Source organism: Elephas maximus, chromosome 27, assembly GCF_024166365.1.
Source record: "Elephas maximus indicus isolate mEleMax1 chromosome 27, mEleMax1 primary haplotype, whole genome shotgun sequence".
Taxonomy (NCBI): domain Eukaryota; kingdom Metazoa; phylum Chordata; class Mammalia; order Proboscidea; family Elephantidae; genus Elephas; species Elephas maximus.
In genome coordinates this window covers 98,541-116,473 of record NC_064845.1, presented here as the reverse complement: position 1 = coordinate 116,473, position 17,933 = coordinate 98,541, and the positions used below count along the sequence as shown (strand labels likewise).

At 43.7% G+C, this 17,933-nt stretch overlaps 1 protein-coding gene across 11 annotated transcripts in view; it reads left to right on the top strand.

Annotated features, from left to right (window-relative positions):
• The window catches only part of MYRIP (myosin VIIA and Rab interacting protein), a 372,549-nt gene that overhangs the window by 329,618 nt on the left and 24,998 nt on the right, over positions 1–17,933 (top strand). The gene's annotated exons all lie outside the window — the stretch shown is intronic.

Genomic DNA, 17,933 nt, shown 5'->3' with positions numbered 1-17,933 from the left:
AAATGCTTTCACATAAATACGTATGTTGTTACTCAAAATAGTATTCACGTACATTTGAAAAATAGTATGTGGCCTTAAGATTTTTAATTGTTTATAAATTATTTCAATAATTTGTAATTATTTAAAAAACACTGACTGTTCTCCAAAAAAGTAAATGAGCAAAACTGATTCTAGAAAGCTTATAAAACCTAAACAGATCATGGAAGAAATTGGCAAAATGGTCGAAGATTTATTCAATAGGAAGAAGATACTCCTAGCTAATCCCAATAAAGTTTATGAGTTTCATGGTACTGATTATTCCTATACCATAAAACTACTTTCGAGCATAAAAAAACCAGAAAGTATTCAAATTCATTTTATTTATTTAAAACTTTGGTCCAAATCTGACCCAAAAATCATAGCCTCCCCCAAATTTTACATACAGTTCACTGATGAATAAATATTTGAAAATCTTCAATGTGTTAACAACTTGTTTCCAAATACATATTAAAATAATAATTTCTAAATGCCAAGTTGGATTTCAGCTAGGAATGTATTATCATTTTAGGAAATCTATTAACATATTTCATTATACTTGCCAGTCAGGGGAAAAAAATATTATCTTGCAATATTAATTAAAAAAATTAAATTTCTAACTTGATAAAAAAAAAAAAAACTTGATAGCTGACATATAATAGGCACTCATGAATATTTGCTAAACAAAGAATGAATTCCAAACAACAGCTGGTATGGTGAAACAACCATTCCTGATAAAATAAGAAGATAAAAACTCCACAGTAATGTTTATTCCTGATCATATGCTACCTCCTGAAATGGTTGAACATCAACCAATTCTTTTTAGTACAGTGACTCTGTGTATTCCTTCCATCTTCTTTTGATGCTGCATCATTCAATATTTTCCACATAGAATTCTTCAATATTTGTTTTCCCCATAGAATCCTTCAATATTGCAACTTGAGGTTTGAATTTTCTCTTGGGTTCTTTCAGTTTGAGAAATGCCGAATGTGTTCTTCCCTTTTGGTTTTCTAACCCAAGGTCTTTGCGCATTTCATTATAATACTTTACTTTGCATTCTCGAGCTGCCCTTTGAAATCTTACGTTCATCTCTCATACGAGAACATTTCGTCCTTTCACTTTAGCCACTCTACATTTATGAGTAAGTTTCAGAGTCTCTTCTGACATCCATTTTGGTGTTTTCTTTCTTTCCTGTCTTTTTAATGAGCTTTTTCTTTCTTCATACATGATGTCCTTAGTGTCATCCCACAATTTGTCTAGTCTTCACGAAGTAGCATACGATCAAGAACTGATAGTACTGAAGGAAGAAGTCCAAGCTGCACTGAAGACGTTGGCAAAGAAACAAGGCTCTAGGAGTTGACAGAATACCAGCTGAGATGTTTCAGCAAATGGATGCAATGCTGGAAGTGCTTACTCATTAAGCCAAGAAATTTGGAAGATAGCTACCTGGAGGACTTTACTGGAAAATATCCATATCTTTGCCCATTCCAAAGGAAGGTGATCCAACAGAATGCAGACATTATCAAACGATATTATTAATATCACACGCAAGTAAAATTTTACTGAAGATAATTCAAAAACAATTGCAGCAATACATCAACAGGGAACTGCCAGAAATCCAAGCCAGATTCAGAAGAGGACATGGAATGAGGAATATCATTGCTGATGTCATATGGATCTTGGCTGAAAGCAGAGAATACCAGAAAGATGTTTACCTGCATTTTATTGACTACTCAAAGGCATGTAACTGCGTGGATCGTAACAAACTGTGGATAAGATAGCGAACAATGAGAATTCTAGAACACTTAACTGTGCTCACACGGAACCTGCACATAGACCGTAACAAACTGTGGATAAGATAGCGAACAATGAGAATTCTAGAACACTTAACTGTGCTCACACGGAACCTGCACATAGACCAAGAGGCAGTCATTCAAACAGAACAAGGGGATACTGAGCAGTTTTAAATCAGAAAAGGTGTGCATCAGAGTTGTATCCTTTAACCACACTTAGTTTGTATGCTGAGCACATAATCCAAGAAGCTGGACTATATGAAGAAGGAGGCATCAAGATTGGAGGAAGACTCTTTAACAATCTGCAATATGCAGATGAGCATATCTGCATATCTGAAAACAAAGAGGACTTGAAACACTGAGGAAGATCAAAGACTGCAGCCTTCAGTATGGACTACACTTCAACATAGAGAAAGCAAAAATCCTCACAACTGGGCCAATAAGCAGCACGATAAATGGAAAAAAATATTGAAGTAGCCAGTGATTTCATTTTACTTGGATCCACAATCAATGCCCATAGAAGTAGCAGTCAAGAAATCAAATGACATATTGCACTGGGAAAATCTGCTGCAAAAGACCTCTTTAAAGTGTTCAAAAGCAAAGAAGTCACTTTGAGGACTAAGGCGTGCCTGACCCAAGCCATGGGCTTTTCAGTCGGCTCATATGCATGCAAAATCTGGAAAATGAATAAGGAAGACTGAAGAAGAATTGATGCCTTCGAATTGTGCTGTTTGTGAACAATATTGAATATACTGTAGACTGCCAGAAGAAAAGAACAGACCTGTCTTGGAAGATGTACAGCCTGAATGCTCTTTAGAAGGGAGGATGGCAAGGCTTCGTGTTACATACTTGGGACATGTTACCAGCAGGGGCCAGTCACTGGAGAGGGACATCATGCTTGGTAAAGTAGAGGGTCAGTGAAAAAGAGAAAGACCCTCAAAGAGATGGACTGACACGGTAGCTGCAACAATGGGCTCAAAATGATTGTAAGGATGGCTCCAGACCAGGCATTGTTTTGTTCTGCAGTACATGTGGTCACTATGAGTCAGAACCAACTCAGTGGCACCTAACAACAACATTGATTAGCCTTTTGAGGGCATCATGGTTAAGGCTGTGTGTCAGCTTGGCTAGGCCTGATTCTCAGTGGTTTGGCAGTTACGATGTAGTTTGGCAGTTATGTAACGAAGTCATCGCCTCCATGATGAGATCTGCTATGAGCAGCCAGTCAGTTGAAAGGGAATTTCCTTGGGGGTGTGGTCCGCATCCAATATATATATAATAACTTTTTGGCAAAGCTTGCTGGCTTTTGCTCTGCTCTGGATCCTGCATCTGGCTCCTGTTCAACTGACCTGCAGTTCTTGGGACTTGAGCAGCAGCTTACCTGCCAATCTTTGGTTCGTCAGCCCCTGCAGCTATGTGGGTCAGAAGCCTCCAGCCGAACCACAGACTTGGGACTCTCCAGCCTCTACAACCAAGTGAGCCATTTCCTTAATATAAATCTCTCTCTCCCTCTCTCCACTCACTCACTCACTCACTCACTGACTCACTCACTCACTCGTTTTGCTTCTCTAGAGAACCCGGCCTAAAACAGAAGGGTAAAGACCCCTTTAGGAATTTCATGAAAGCTATGAACCTTCTCTCCATAAAAGTGTAAAGAATGAAAATTTGGGGCATAGAACTGAAGACCCCTTGAAGCCCATCATAGACCCTATGAATGACAGGAAGAAGACAGGATACCTCCTGTTACTTTATATTCAACATTGTTCTGGAATCCTCATCAATACAATAAGAAAAGAAATTAAAATCACTAGTACTGGATAGCAGAAAACAAAATTACCATGGTATATTACTGACTTTTTATTTCTGAATTAAAACAATAAAACCAACTGAAAAGATCACTGGAAGTAATGCATTTGGAGGGTGGCCTATCACAGAATCCCAGTTCATTCAACATTCATTCAACAAACATTTATTGAGGTGTCCTGAGAGCAGCAATACACTAGTCATACAAGAGGACAGTTCTCGGCTTTCATGGAGCTTACCTTCTATGGGAGAAGACAATGGATAAACATGTAAACACAAAAAGGTGGAAATTTCAAATAGGGATAAGAGCTAAGAAGAAGATTCAGCAAGGTAGTGGTGGGAGCGTTTTGGAAGGATGAGGAGTCCTGGATGGTCAGGACCTCTCTGATGAGATATCTTTTGGGCTGAGACCTGAAGGACAAGAAGAGGAAAGTCAGGCAGATACCTAAAGAAGGCCTTTCCTGGAAGAGGAACACATGCAAAGCCATAAGCTGGAAATGACCTTGATAAGTTTCAGAACAGATAAAGAGCTGGGGTGGCTAGAGCATGATGGGAGCAGTAAGGGCAGGAGCCAGAGCAAGCAAAGCCTTGTGGGCCACGCAGAGAACTTTTGGGTTTTATTCTGGGTGAGATAGGAAGCCCCTGCAAAGATTTAAGTGAGAAAGTAACAAGGAGGCCTATACTTTTAGCAAGATCACTCTGGCTGCCATGCATCACCTCTTTCCAAGTGAACTTGGACAATGACTTCATGTCTCTTTGGGCTTCTTCAGAGCCGAGCACATGGCCCGATGGTGCCCTGGCACTGCCAACAGTAGAGAAATGTTTCTGATCGTATCAGGAATTTCTTTCTTAAGAAAAAACAACATAAAAAAGTTGAAGACCACGATCACCTTCTCCTCCGGGAAAAGAACTCCTGCCTCCTTTACACATGTCAGGGTGACTTTTGATCAAAGGTAACAGCCCCCATCTCCACCTCCCCATCATGCTCTGGACAGATCCTGAATTGGCCACACTTATGTGGCATACATCAAACAACAGTGGACCCAACCAAGGAAGGGCAAGAAAATGACTTTAGGGAAACACATAGATCATTTGGTTTAATTCTGGAACTAAACTGCAGATAGTAATGTTTTTAAAAATTCGTTTCTATAGTCATCATTTAAAAAAAAGAAAATCTTGTTTCTTCCATAAATGTCCTTGGCCATCCATCAATACTTGGGTAATTTAAGAACTCAACCCTCCTAGAGGTCACTATATAGCTTCTGTTTAATTGTTTCAGTTTATTACATATGCTAATTTATTAGGTTCATGCTCCAATTTCTTTCCGTAATTCTGAGCCACTGTCTTTCATGGAATCATTTGTCATGGCCTGAGTCTGTTCGTGGAAAATGTATTTTGACGGGCTTTAGATGCATCGCCGGAGTGCCTTCTGTTTTGTGAGAACTGACACATATTTGCATTGAATTTTCCTAGCAGATTCCTGTCAACTATTTAGGAGGACATATGGAGTGTCTTTTCTTACCAGTGAAAAGCAGAAAAATACATAAAATCAGGGCATTTAGAAAAATTTGCTTGCTTGTTCTGGTAGTTTGATGGAAGCATTTCATAAAGCCAAGATGGTATCTGTAACATGGGGACAGAAAACTAGTAAGAGGGTCTCTGAAGTCTGAATTACACTTAGAACAGATTTTCTTACGAAGCGCATTCTTTTTTGCGCTGATCATCCTTGGATGCTCCATCCTAAGCGGACTCTGGAAGGCCCAGACGGGTGCTTGTCCCTCAGTAATCTCCCGGCTCTGTCGCTGTGGCTTGGTCTAGCCGGCTAACCAGTTGCCATTGAGCCGACTCTGGCACATAGTGACCCTATGTGTATGAAAGCAAAACTGTCAGTGACTGATTTTTGGGAAGGAGATTGCCAGGTTCTTCTTCCAGAGCACATCTGGGTGGACTCGAACCTCCAATCTTTCGGTTAGCAGCCAAGCATGTTACCTATTTGCAGTGCCTAGGAACTTCATGCTTGGTCTACGGGGTGCCGAATCTGTGGGTTTTTTCCAGTTGATGCCAACTGGTGGAAGCTGCAGAATGGCCCGAGGGCTCTCTGTATTTTCGCCCTGCACTTTTCAATGTCTTGTTTATTGGTCTGATTGTCGACTTAACTTCTGTTCCACCATTTCTGTCTACAGTCCTTTGGATCCAGGGAATTAGGCACGTGGGACAGGTGGTGTGAAATGCAGGAAGGAACATGGGCCTTGGATCCCAGAGTCTGTGGGCTGAAATCTCAGCTCTACATCTTCGTCTCTGAAGGCAGAATTAAAATATCAGCCGCGCATGGTTGTTGTGAGGGTTAAATGAAACAATGCGAAGCCTGAAACATGCTTGGCACAAGTGGACCCACATTAACTATGGGCTCACCTCCTTCCTTTGCTCTTTGTTTTGCTCCTTGAAGGAGTCTTCCAGGAACAGCATTCGGCAAGGGGAGAAATTGTTGTCCCATATTCACTGAGCTATTGAAAGGCCTTTCTCTTCTGCCTGTAATTCCTCCATGAGAGCCACCCTTTGTGTTCTAACGTGTCTTTAGAAGACCCCTTGTCTTAGTCAGCTCATGCTGCTATAACAGAAATACCACAAGTGGATGGCTTTAACAAAGAGAAATTTATTTCCTCACAGTCTAGTAGGCTTGAAGTCCAAATTCAGGGCATCATCTCCAGGGGAAGGCTTTCTCTCTCTGTCGTCTCTGGAGGAAGGTCATTCTCATCAATCTTCCCCTGGACTAGGAGCTTCTCTGTGCAGGAACACCAGGTCCAAAGGACACGCTCTGCTCCCAGTGCTGCTTTCTTGGTGGTATGGGGTCCCCAACTCTCCACTTGCTTCCGTTTCGTTTTATCTCTTGTAAAATAAAAGGTGGTGCAGGCCACACCCCAGGGAATATCCTTTTATATTGGATCAGGGATGTGACCTGAGCAAGGGTGTTACGTCCCACCCTAATCCTCTTTAACCACAGGCAGAGATTATGATTTATAACACATAGGGAAATCACAAAATGGAGGACAAACACACAATACTGGGACTCACGGCCTAACCAAGCTGACACATATTTTGGGGGAACATGATTCAATCATTCCACTTCTGGTAACATTTTTTCTGTTACCCGGAGTGGAATGGATGTCCACTGCTCCCCATTAGCACAGGGCTATAAGGAGTACTGGAAGGCCCCACATATTCACCGATTTCTCATTTTTACTAAAGCCAACTATGAAAATTGTGCCCCGACCCAACACCCACGCAGGAAATTTGACATTGGAAATAATGAATTTAAAATAAAGACTAAACAAATGACTTGGAGTTTATTCCATTTTGGCATTTGTAATGACTCAGACTCAAGTTATGAGAAAAGAGGCTTTGAAATATGACTTTTTTCCATGTTTCATAAGCCTCCTTTCCCTCCTGATCCTCTAATAAGTTTCTTGCAGATCCCCCAGCCAGAAGGCACAGCAGCGTCTTGCCATCTCTCTCCTCTTCACTCTAAACCACAGCGTTCTCTCAGTTACCATCTCAGAATATTGCACCTTGCACCTTTTACCCCCACTACTGTGGTGCCGCTGAAGGCCTTTGCTTTGAGCTGAGGTTAACAGTCTCCTACACTTTCTCTCTGTCTCCAGTTTTCTCCATCCCTAAATCTGTTCCTCCTAACCCACTGCCGTCAAGTCAATTCTGACTCATAGCGACCCTGCAGGACAGAGTAGAACTGCCCCATAGAGTTTCCAAGGAGCGCCTGGCTGATTCAAACTGCCGACCTCTTGGTTAGCAGCTGTAGCACTTAACCGCTACGCCACCCTGTTCCTCCTAGGGTGGCCAGAATCACCTTTCTGAAGTATAAGCCTCTCGGGTGAGCACATTCAGGACCTGGACTGAAACTAGACAGATCTGGATGCAAATCCCTGCTCCCTGAGGACACATCGCGCTACCTCTCAAGGCCTCAGTTCCTCATCTGTAAAATGAGGTCATAGTGCCTCCATCACAGAGTGGTGATGAGAGGTAAATTACTGTCGTTGTTACTAGGTGCCACAGTCGGTTCTGACTTACAGCGCCCCATGCACAACCGAATTAAACACTGCCACGTACCACTCCATCCTCACAATTGTTGCTATGCTTGAGCCCATTGTTGCAGCCACTGTGTCAATCGATCTCATTGAAAGTCTCCCTCTTTTTCACTGATCTAGTTTACCAAGTACGATCTCCTTCTCCAGGGACTGATCCCTCCTGATATGTGCAAAGCATGTGAGACAAAGTAGTCTCGACATCCTTGCTTCTGAGGAGCATTCTCCGAAGATAGATTTGTTCATTCTTCTGGCAGTCCATGGTTTATTCAAATACTCTTTGCCAACACCATAGTTCAAAGGCGTCAATTCTTCCATCTTCCTTATTCATTGGCCATCTTTCACATGCATATGAGCTGATTGAAAATACCATGGCTTGGGTCAGGGGTACCTTAGTCTTCAAGGTCACATCTTTGCTTTTTAAAACTTTAAAGAGGTCTCTTGCAGCAGATTTGCCAATGCAATGCATCATTTGATTTCTTAACTGCCGCTTCCATGGGTGTTGTCTTAGTCATCTAGTGCCGCTATAGCAGAAATACCACAGATGGATGGCTGTAACAAAGAGAAATTTATTCTCTCCCAGTTTAGGAGGCTAGAATTCTGAATTCAGGGTGCCAGGAACAGGGGAAGGCTTTCCTTCTCTGGGGCTCTGGGGGAAGGTCCTTGTCATCAATCTTTCCCAGTCAAGGAACTTCTCAGCGCAGGCACTGTCCGGATCCAAAGGACGCACTATTTTCCTGGCTCTTGTTTCTTGGTGGTATGAGGCCTCCATGTCTCACTGTTCACTTCTCTCTTTTATATCTCAAAAGAGATGGATTTAAAACACAACCTAATCTTGTAGATTGAGTCCTGCCTCATTAACATAATTGCTGCAAATCCCACTTTATTAACATCATGGAGATCAGATTTACAACACATAGGAAAATCACATTAGATGACAAAATGGTAGAGAGTCACACAATATTGGGAATCATGGACTAGCCAAGTTGACACACAGTTATTTTGGGGGGCACAATTCAGTCCATGACAGGTAATGATTGTGGATCCAAGTAAAGTGAAATCCTTTACAACTTCAATATTTTCTTCGTTTATTGTGATATTGCCTATTGTTCCAGTTGTCAGGATTTGTGTTTTATGTTGAGGTGTAATCCATACTGAAGGCTGTAGTCTTTAATCTTCATCAGTCAGCGCTTCAAGTCCTCTTCACTTTTAGCAATCCAGGTTGTGTCATCTGCATATCGCAGGTTGTTAATGAGGCTTTCTCCAATCCTGATGCCCTATTCTTCACATAGTCCAGCTTCTGGGATAATTTGCTTAACATACAGATTGAATAAACATGGTGAAGGGTTACAACCCTTTCCTGACTTTAAACCATGCAGTGTCCTCTTGTTCTGTTCAAACGACTGCCTCTTCGTCCATGTGCAGGTTCCTCATGAACACAATTACGTGTTCTGGAATTCCCATTCTTTGCAATGTTATTCGTGCTTTGTTATGATCCACACAGTCGCATGCCTTTGCAAAGTCAGTGAACCGCAGGTAAACATCTTTCTTGTACTCTTTGCTTTCAGCCAAGATCCGTCTGCATCAGTAACAATACCCTCGTTCCGCACCCTCGTCTGAATACCCCTCGTTCCGCACCCTCGTCTGAATCCGGCGTGAATTCCGGGCAGCTCCCTGCCAGTGCGCGGCCGCAGCTGCTTCTGAATCATCTTCAGCAAGATTTTACTTGTGTGACATTAACGATATCGTTTGATCATTTCTGCATTCTGTTGGATCACTTTCTTCCAAATGGGCACAAATATGGATCTCTTGCAGTCAGTTGGCCAGGTAGCTGTCTCCCAAGTTTCTTGGCGTAGACATGTGAACACCTGCAGCGCTGCATCCATCTGTCGAAACATCTCAATTGGCGCTTTGTCAGTCCCTGGAGCCTTTTTTTTCACCAATATTTCCAGTGCGGCTTGGACTTTTTCCTTCAGTCCCATCAGTTCTTGATCATATGCTACCTTCTTAAGTGGCTGAATGTCGACCAATTCTTTTTGGTGTAGTGACTCTGTGTATTCCATCCTCTTTTGATGTTTCCTGCATCGTTGAATATTTTCCCAGTAGACTCCTTCAATACTGCAACTCGAGGCTTGAGTATTTTCTTCAGTTCTCTCAGCTTGAGAAATGCCAAGCATGTTCTTCGCTTTAGAGGAGACCCTGGTGGCAGAGTGGTTAAGAGCTACGTCTGCTAACCAAAAGGTCAGCAGTTCCAATCCACCAGGCGCTCCTTGGAAACCCTATGGGGCAGTTCTACTCTGTCCTATAGGGTTGCTATGAGTCGGAATCAACTCGATGGCAACACGTTTGTTTTTTTGGTTCTTCCCTTTTGGTTTTCTAACTCCAGGACTTTGTGCATTTCATTATAATACTTTGTCTCCTTGAGCCGTCCTTTGAAATCTTCTGTACAGCTCTTTTACATGATCATATCTTCCATTCACTTTAGCTACCCTAAGTTCAAGAGCAAGTTTCAGGGTCTTAGAGCAAGTTTCAGAGCCCAGAGGTAAATGAGGCCACACAAATGCATTGCCTGCCTACATCCTGGCACATAGTAAGCTCTCAGCAAATGACAGCTTTTGATAACAGCAACAAGAACCTGCAGTGGTGCCTCACTGCCAGCAGTACTAAACCGAAACTCCCAGGCCCAGAGTTAGGGCACTCTTAAGACCCTGCTCCTGCCTCCCTGGTCCATCTGTCTCCCACTGTGTGCCCTGGGCTGTAGGGCCATGCTTTTTGCACACCGTGCTGTCACACCTCCAAGGCCTTTCTCCTTGTATCCTTTACCCTCAATGACCCTTTCTGCATCTTCTCTGGTTCTCAGCATTCTCCTTGTGCTCCAAGACCTAAACCTAAAGTCACGTGCTTAGCAGAACGTGGTTGTCCCCTCTGTAGTCCACAGCCTACTGCTACAGTGCAGGGTGGGGCTCTCTTCTGCTACCTGCTGGTGCCTTCCTGCCCATCTCCCCAGGCCAAGGCTCTCTAGGGACAGGGACCATGGCTTCCTCATCTCTGCATCCCTCACAAGGCCCAGTGTACTGCCTGTCATAGACGGGATGCTTCCCAAGGGCTTGCGTTAAATTGAATGAAGTTGATGATGGGAAACAGCTGATAATGTCTGAGGGCTGGGTTTGTTCAGTTTCCCAGCTAGGCAACAACGTTCTTATATTATGTATCGGTATGCATAGTTTAGTCTGCTTCTGTGAAAAAGAAACACAGGGTCCTTTGTCTCTTTCTGGTTACTGTCATTAAAACTGGGAAGCAGAGTTCACAGCAAAGTTAAAGTTTTTTTTGTTTTGTTTTGTTTTGGGGTAGTAAAAAGCATTTTTTAGAACACCAAGTAGGCAAGGAGAAATATTTCAGGAGCACTGAACATGATGAGAGGCTTCTAAGCCAGCAGGCCATCACCACCTTGAGCCAGGACACAGCCTACAGGGCAAGTTGGAGGGGTTTGGGGAGGGCCAACAACTCTGGGCCCAGACATTGTGTGGGAATTTAACCCGTGCTGTCTACTTTAATCTTCTCAGAAACCCTTGAGCTAGGCGGTGTTATCTCCCTTTCGCAGCTGACACTCGAAGAGTTAAAGTTATTTATTAAAAGTCACACAGACAGTGTAAAGGGAATTTCCCAGGCCTTGTGGGCCTGTGCATCCGAAACAAGAGATGGCATTAGCATCAGTCCCCAACTTGAAACCTTAGGGGTAAGGGAGAGGGTCTTCGTACTCATAAACAGCCCTCTTGTAGAGGCCGTCCAGGGACCTCACCAATGTCTGGGACCATCACAGCCCCTGGAGGATGAACCTCACCAGAGAGCTGCTGCCCAGATCCATCATGGGAGCTGGGGCTGCCCCAGGTGCCTTCTTACAGAGAGGGCTACTTGATGACCTTTATGGGCTCAGGCACTTTTGTCTTCATGGGTCCCTTCCTCCCGAAAAAAAATCTTAAAACATGTTTTACAGTCATGTTGGTATAAAGACGAATGTAGTAATGTTATATATTAGGGCGTGTTCTCCAGCCTGCTAGTGTTGTCTTGTTTGTTTTCGGATTTTGTTGTTATTGGTGGCTGTGGAATCAGCTCCAAGTCACGGCAGCTTGATGTATAAGAGAATGAAACATTGCCTTGTGCTCTGCTGCCTTCATGATCATTGGTGTGTTTGGGTCCATTGTTGTGGTTATTGTCTCAGTCCATCTATGGAGGGTTTCCTTCCTTTCCCCTGACCCTCTACTTTACCAACCGCGATGTCCTTTCCCGGCAATTGGTTTTTCCCAATGGCATGTCCAAAGTGAGTGAGTCAAAGTCTTCTAAGGGTCATTCTGGTTGTATTTCTTTTAAGACTGATTTGTTCATTCTTCTGGAAGTCCATAGTACATTCAGATTTCTTTGCCAACACCACAGTTCAAATGCATCGATTCTTCTTTTGTCTTCCTTTTTCATTGTCCAGATTTCACATGTATATGAGGCTATTGGAAAGACCATGGTTTGGGTCAGGCACACCTTAGTTATCAAAGTGATATCTTTGCTTTTTAAAACTTTAAAGAGGTCTTTTGTGTCAGATTTTCTCAATGCAATGCATCACTTGATTTCTCGACTGCTGCTTTTATGGACACCATATGTACAACAGAACAAAATGTTGCCCAGTCCTGCCACATCTCCAAGATCATTGGTATGTTTGAGTCCATTGTTGTGACTCACCTTACAGCCCTATATCAGATAATATTCTGTTGTAACCCAGGAGGTTTTCATTGGCTAATTTTCAGAAGGAGATCGCCAAGCCTTTCTTCCTACTCTGTCTTAGTCTAGAAGTTCCGCTGAAACCTGTTCACCATAGGTGACCCTGCTGGTATTTGAAATAACTGTTGACATAGCTTTCAGCAGCATACCAATATGCAAGCCATTACAGCATGACAAACTGACAGATGGGTGGTGGTTTCTGATTTTTAAAGAAATTAAAACATTTTCTTGGGCACCTAAAACTATGATGGCCCATAGGCCCTGTGTCTGCTGTACCTGATGAGTAAGGAGACCCTTTGCAAGACACTGCCGAAGTGACCCTGTTGAGTCACAGATGGCCCCACAGGCCCCGAAGCTGCAGCTAGCTTCTGTGTCTCACAGAAACCCTGATGTCAATGCCCCTTGAGCTGCTTCTATCTTTTTGCCTTTTTGCCCTTGTTAAAGGTGTTGATACAGTCCCCAAGGTAGAGCTACCAAAATCCTTTTCTCTCTCTTCTGCCAACATCATGTAATCCTCGAAGCTTCTTTTCCAACACTGTATCAAGTCACATAATATTTACCTGGGCCCTCTGGGGCAGTCCAAGTTCATCACAACACACAGCCAGACACTGAATCTCAGCTTTGGCCCAGCTGAGACCAACAAACACACATGCATGTCCATGCTCAAGGGTTGAACTGGGGTGGAATCAGTCCTCTTGGATTCCAAAGTGGTTCTTTCTCTTAAGCTAGGAGTCCAATGTTCAGAGTATGCTTGAACTGCCCACATGTTCACAGGCTGGAGGTGTTCTTGTAAGGAACATTCCCCTTTATTAACTCAAAATGAGTTTAACATTTCTTTGTCCAACACGAAGCTTTAGGATGAATGATAACACTGGAAAAACCTCAGGGAAATTTGCAAGGATTGCTAATAAGCAGGTATATCTAGCGTTTAAGATGAAAATGTTTTCTTCATCAGAAGTCTGCAGGTTCAGAATCTGCTCTTGGTAGCACCTCGCATCCTGTAAGTCTTTGGGAAACAGTTTATTTTTTTTTTTTTTTAGTGAATGGAGGAAGCATTTCTGTCTGTAGCCGCATGTGTTCTATGCAGAGAACGTGTGCAGGGTCAGGATAGAGAGATTGCTAAGACTCAAGTTGTGGGCAGTGAGACAAAAAGGAAGGAAGTCTTTCTCTGCCCTGCAGTCCCTGGAGAGAAAACACACATAGCTGCAGTGTAGGACATGGGTCCTGACATGGTTGTTTTCTTTCTTGAGTTCACTGAAATAGCCACCGTGGCTGGGCCCCAACCTTGGAGTGGCGAGTCACCTTCTTAAAGGTCTGCAGTGGTCCTGTTGCCAATTATGAGTCAGACAGGAAGTGTGAGTCTTTATTACAGTCGATGTCATCTCACTACCTCATTGATGAGTGATTGACGGAACTGGCCTTTGGCCGGCAGGAGTCAGAGCACCTGGCCTTTCTGTCCCTCTGAGGACACAGTTCTGTTGTGAGTGGTCAACACTAGAATACTTCCCATCACATTCCGCACCCCAAGGCATGGGCTGTTTATTTGGGCCCTGGTGTTTGTGATGTTGACATTAAAGATTTGATGTTCCACATGGGCTGTGGCATTTGAACCCTAAAGGTGGACACTCAAGCTCTCAGAGGTGACCACCCGTCACTGAGCAGCCAGATGGGAGAATGTGGGTACGTCAGAGCAAACACCACATCCCGGTGGACCAACCGTGAAGTGAAGTGTATACCCCACCTGCAGTAGATAATATTGGCATTACCGTTGCTACAGAGTTGGCTCCACTCATAGCAACCCCATGTGTGTCAGATGGAGCTGTGCTCCATAGGGTTTTCTTTTTTTCCCCACAGTTGTGTGGTTTATTAGGGAAGTAACAGGCTACCACTTGGGAACAGGATCAACTTGGAAGTAACAGGATACAACTTAGGAGAAAGGATATAGTTCTTCAGTCAGGACAGCTTGCAACCAAGACAGCTCTCAGCTTCTTCTTGGCTGTGCCTGCAAGCTTCTTCACGTGCCAGCCAACAGGCCCTTCTCTGGGCCTCTGCCCTGCTTGAGCAAGTGTTTCACCTCTTTAGCTGTGGCCCATAGGGTTTTCAATGGCTGATTCTTTTGGAAGTAGGCTGCCCCTGGGTGGACTCAAACCTCCAGCCTTTCAGTTAGCAGCCAATAACATTGACCATTTGCACCATCCAGGGAATCCAATATTGGCATACACTTGGCCTTTTTAAAGGGAATCATCTATGTATCTGGCACTTAATAAATTTCTTATTTAATTTGCATTTCCTTGATCACTAGAAGGTTGAATTTTATTACATGGGTTTTCTGGCCATCTTCATTCCATCACTTTTGATCCCGTGGCCAAAAAACGTGTCTTTGAGACCAACCTTCCTGTTCCACGATGGCCTCCTGGTCTATCTATCAGCTGATTTTCTGCATGCTTTCACAGCTACCGTATTTGCTGCCATGAAGCTATCACACTTGATCCATCATATAATTAATTTCAGGAATCATGTCAGCACCTGTAATGGCATGCTCCCTCTGGGGTCTCGAATCACACTTTCTTTGTGCTGTTCAGCTTTTCCCGCTGGGGCTGTAAGCAACAGAAGCAGAAAGGATTCTATAGCTTTTCATTTCTCCCACACACAGGGCTCCCCACCAGCCATCCCTGAATCTCCACCAGCTTTTGATCTGAACAAAACTCTGTCCAGTGCTAATTAGAGTTTTATTTAACGTAGCTGTAGAAGGTACTGTCTACTTTTAAGTCTAGGCTGGGCAGAAAAGGACATTTTATATGACAAGCCAGTGTTACCCTGTGATGGATCACCTCCTCTAAATCTTTTATTGGCCAAGGAGTAAACTCAGGGACAGGGAGAGGCTGAGTGCCCTGTATGGTGTCATACTGCTAGTTAAATCCGAGTTATCCTAACCTCCAGGGCGTACACTGTCCGAGCACACACCCACGCCTGTATAACAGACAAGAAACACTTGATTCCCTAAGTAGGAAATTGTTTGTGTTTTTAAGTAGAGGGCAACACCGGGACACCAGCAAAACAGATATTGTCCACTTTCTCTTAGTCACTTCCTCCAGTGAGGGACAAGTTCCCTCCTGAAGGGGTCCAGGTCTTTAACCAGAACGCATACCTTCCAGGTGAAGCTGTGGTGCTCTCCTCAGCTCACCTGCTACGGATGCCTTCAGGGGCCAGGAAAGTGTGTCAAAGTGCCAGGTGGCTGGGGCAGGGCCAAAGGTGTGCCTTGAGGGCAGGGACTTCATTCATGTAGTTCCCTGCTTTCTCCCAGCACCTGGAGCAGACAGACCCTGGAACACTATAAAAACAAAACACCCAGACCAGTTGCCATGGAAGGGTGACCCTGTGTGTGTCAGAGGAGATCTGTGCTCCGTGGGGTTTTCAGTGGCAGATTTTTCAGAAGTAGATTTCCAGCCCTTTCTTCTAAAGTGCTTCTGGGAGGACCGAACCTTCAACCTTTTGGTTAGCAGCTAAGTGCTCGGGGATTAGGGGGCCTCCCCGGCACACCATAGGCCCTCAGTGAAATATGGTGAATACATGGGAGAGAAAGTAGAAAACTAGGAAGTACATATCTCACAAAAGCCCTGGTGGCGAAGTGGTTAAGAGCTTGGCTGCTAACGAAAAGGTCAGCAGTTTGAATCCACCAGTTGTTCCTTGGAAACCAGTGGGGCAGCTCTGCTCTGTCCTATAGAGTCTCAATGAGTCAGAATCGACTTGACAGCAGTGGGTTTTTGGGGTTTATGGGCAGTGTTTGTCTTCCAGCTTGCAACTCCTGTGATTGAATATACAAGGCTGTTTGCAGATGGAATGGAACAATGGCGGCCAAGCAACAGTGATGTCCAACTTCTTTGATGTTATATGTTCAGCTGGAGTCAGGATGCAGATAATTCTTCCTGTTTAAGCACTTAAGTCTTTCCCCTTATTGCCCTTAGCCCATTAATGACCCTGGACTGATTGGAGCTTTGTGTGAATTTTCATACCTTCTCTTCCATAGTGCTTTCGTGTAACCCTTTTTCCTGAACCCTTTAGTCATATGTCTCTCTTGCGAAAATACATACAAAAGCACCTCTTCTATCAAATAAGAGCCAGACTTTCTAAATACATGCTTTATTTACTAAGAGAAGGGTAACAAATATGCTTTCATATGTACAAAGTTTCCTTTTCTAAAATGGACTTAAGCGAACAGTGATATCTGGTTCATCCTAAAGTCATTTTGAGCCCAATTTGTCCCCAGAATCAGCCATACCAAGTTACAGGGTCCTGGAGAGTGGAGGGACAGCCCCTTTGGGCTTTTCCAAAGGTGAAGAGTTGGCTCTGGCTGCTCCCTTGGACACTGCCGTTATTCTAGTGGGTCTACATCACCTTCCCTTCATCCAACTCGCCTGACACCCAGGACCCAACTTTTTTGATATGTAGTAAAGTCTCTTGGATCAAAAAGATCATGTCTGTTGGGTCAGTTAAGCAGCTAATATGGAAAAGACAGTCTAAGGAAGAGCCCTCTCAGCATATGTGCCCTAACCCAAGGATGGGCTGACAAATCATGTTCCTTCATGTGGAAGCCCAGAGTCGGCTTCTAGACTGTGGACTCAGCCACTAACTCATCCCTTTGCCACATCCTCCCTTCTGATTCTCTAGTGAAGTGGAAGGGTTATTTAAAACCCCTTCTGGTGAGACAAAACCTGCAGTAGAACCCACTCAGAGGAACAAACTTTGCAAAATTAAGCCATAGGCATCATTAGTATTTTGGCCAGGATATGAGTCAGATAGGTACCTTAGAAGGACATACCCCACCAAAGGCATTAAAATTCCAAGTTTTCTTACCACATTTTACTGGTCAAAAAAAACATGCTTATGGGCAATATTTGACTTCTAATTTACAATCTCTGTGATGAAATAAACAAAATCATTTACAGATGGAAACAATGACTGCCAAACACTGATCCCCAACTTATTGCTTTGGTGTGGTATGTCCATACCTACTCTGAGGTGCAGATAATTCTTTGTTTTTAAGTGCCTCTGCTCCATTAATGACCTTGGCCCAAACCTGAGCTGACTGTCATTTTGAACCATGAATGTAAAAGCTGGATGTGATCTGTGTAAGGAAAATATTCAGCTGCAAGTAACAGAAAACCTGGCCAACAGTGGCTTCAACAAACAGGAGTTTATTTTTCTCATGCAGCAAGATATACAAAGGATAGTGGAGACTCACAGTGGTTCAGCTGATGGAGTGCTATCTGGCCCTCGGCTCTTTCTGCTCCATCTTAGTCTTGGCATTCATCCTCACTCTCACTGGCTCATAGCTGCACATCTGTGTTCAAGGCAAAAAGAAGTGGGCAAGGGTGGCATCAGCTGCATTCCTTACCCCAATTAGGAAAACAAAAGCTTCTCTAGAAACCCCCACAATAAGCTTCCTCTTGGGGTTCAC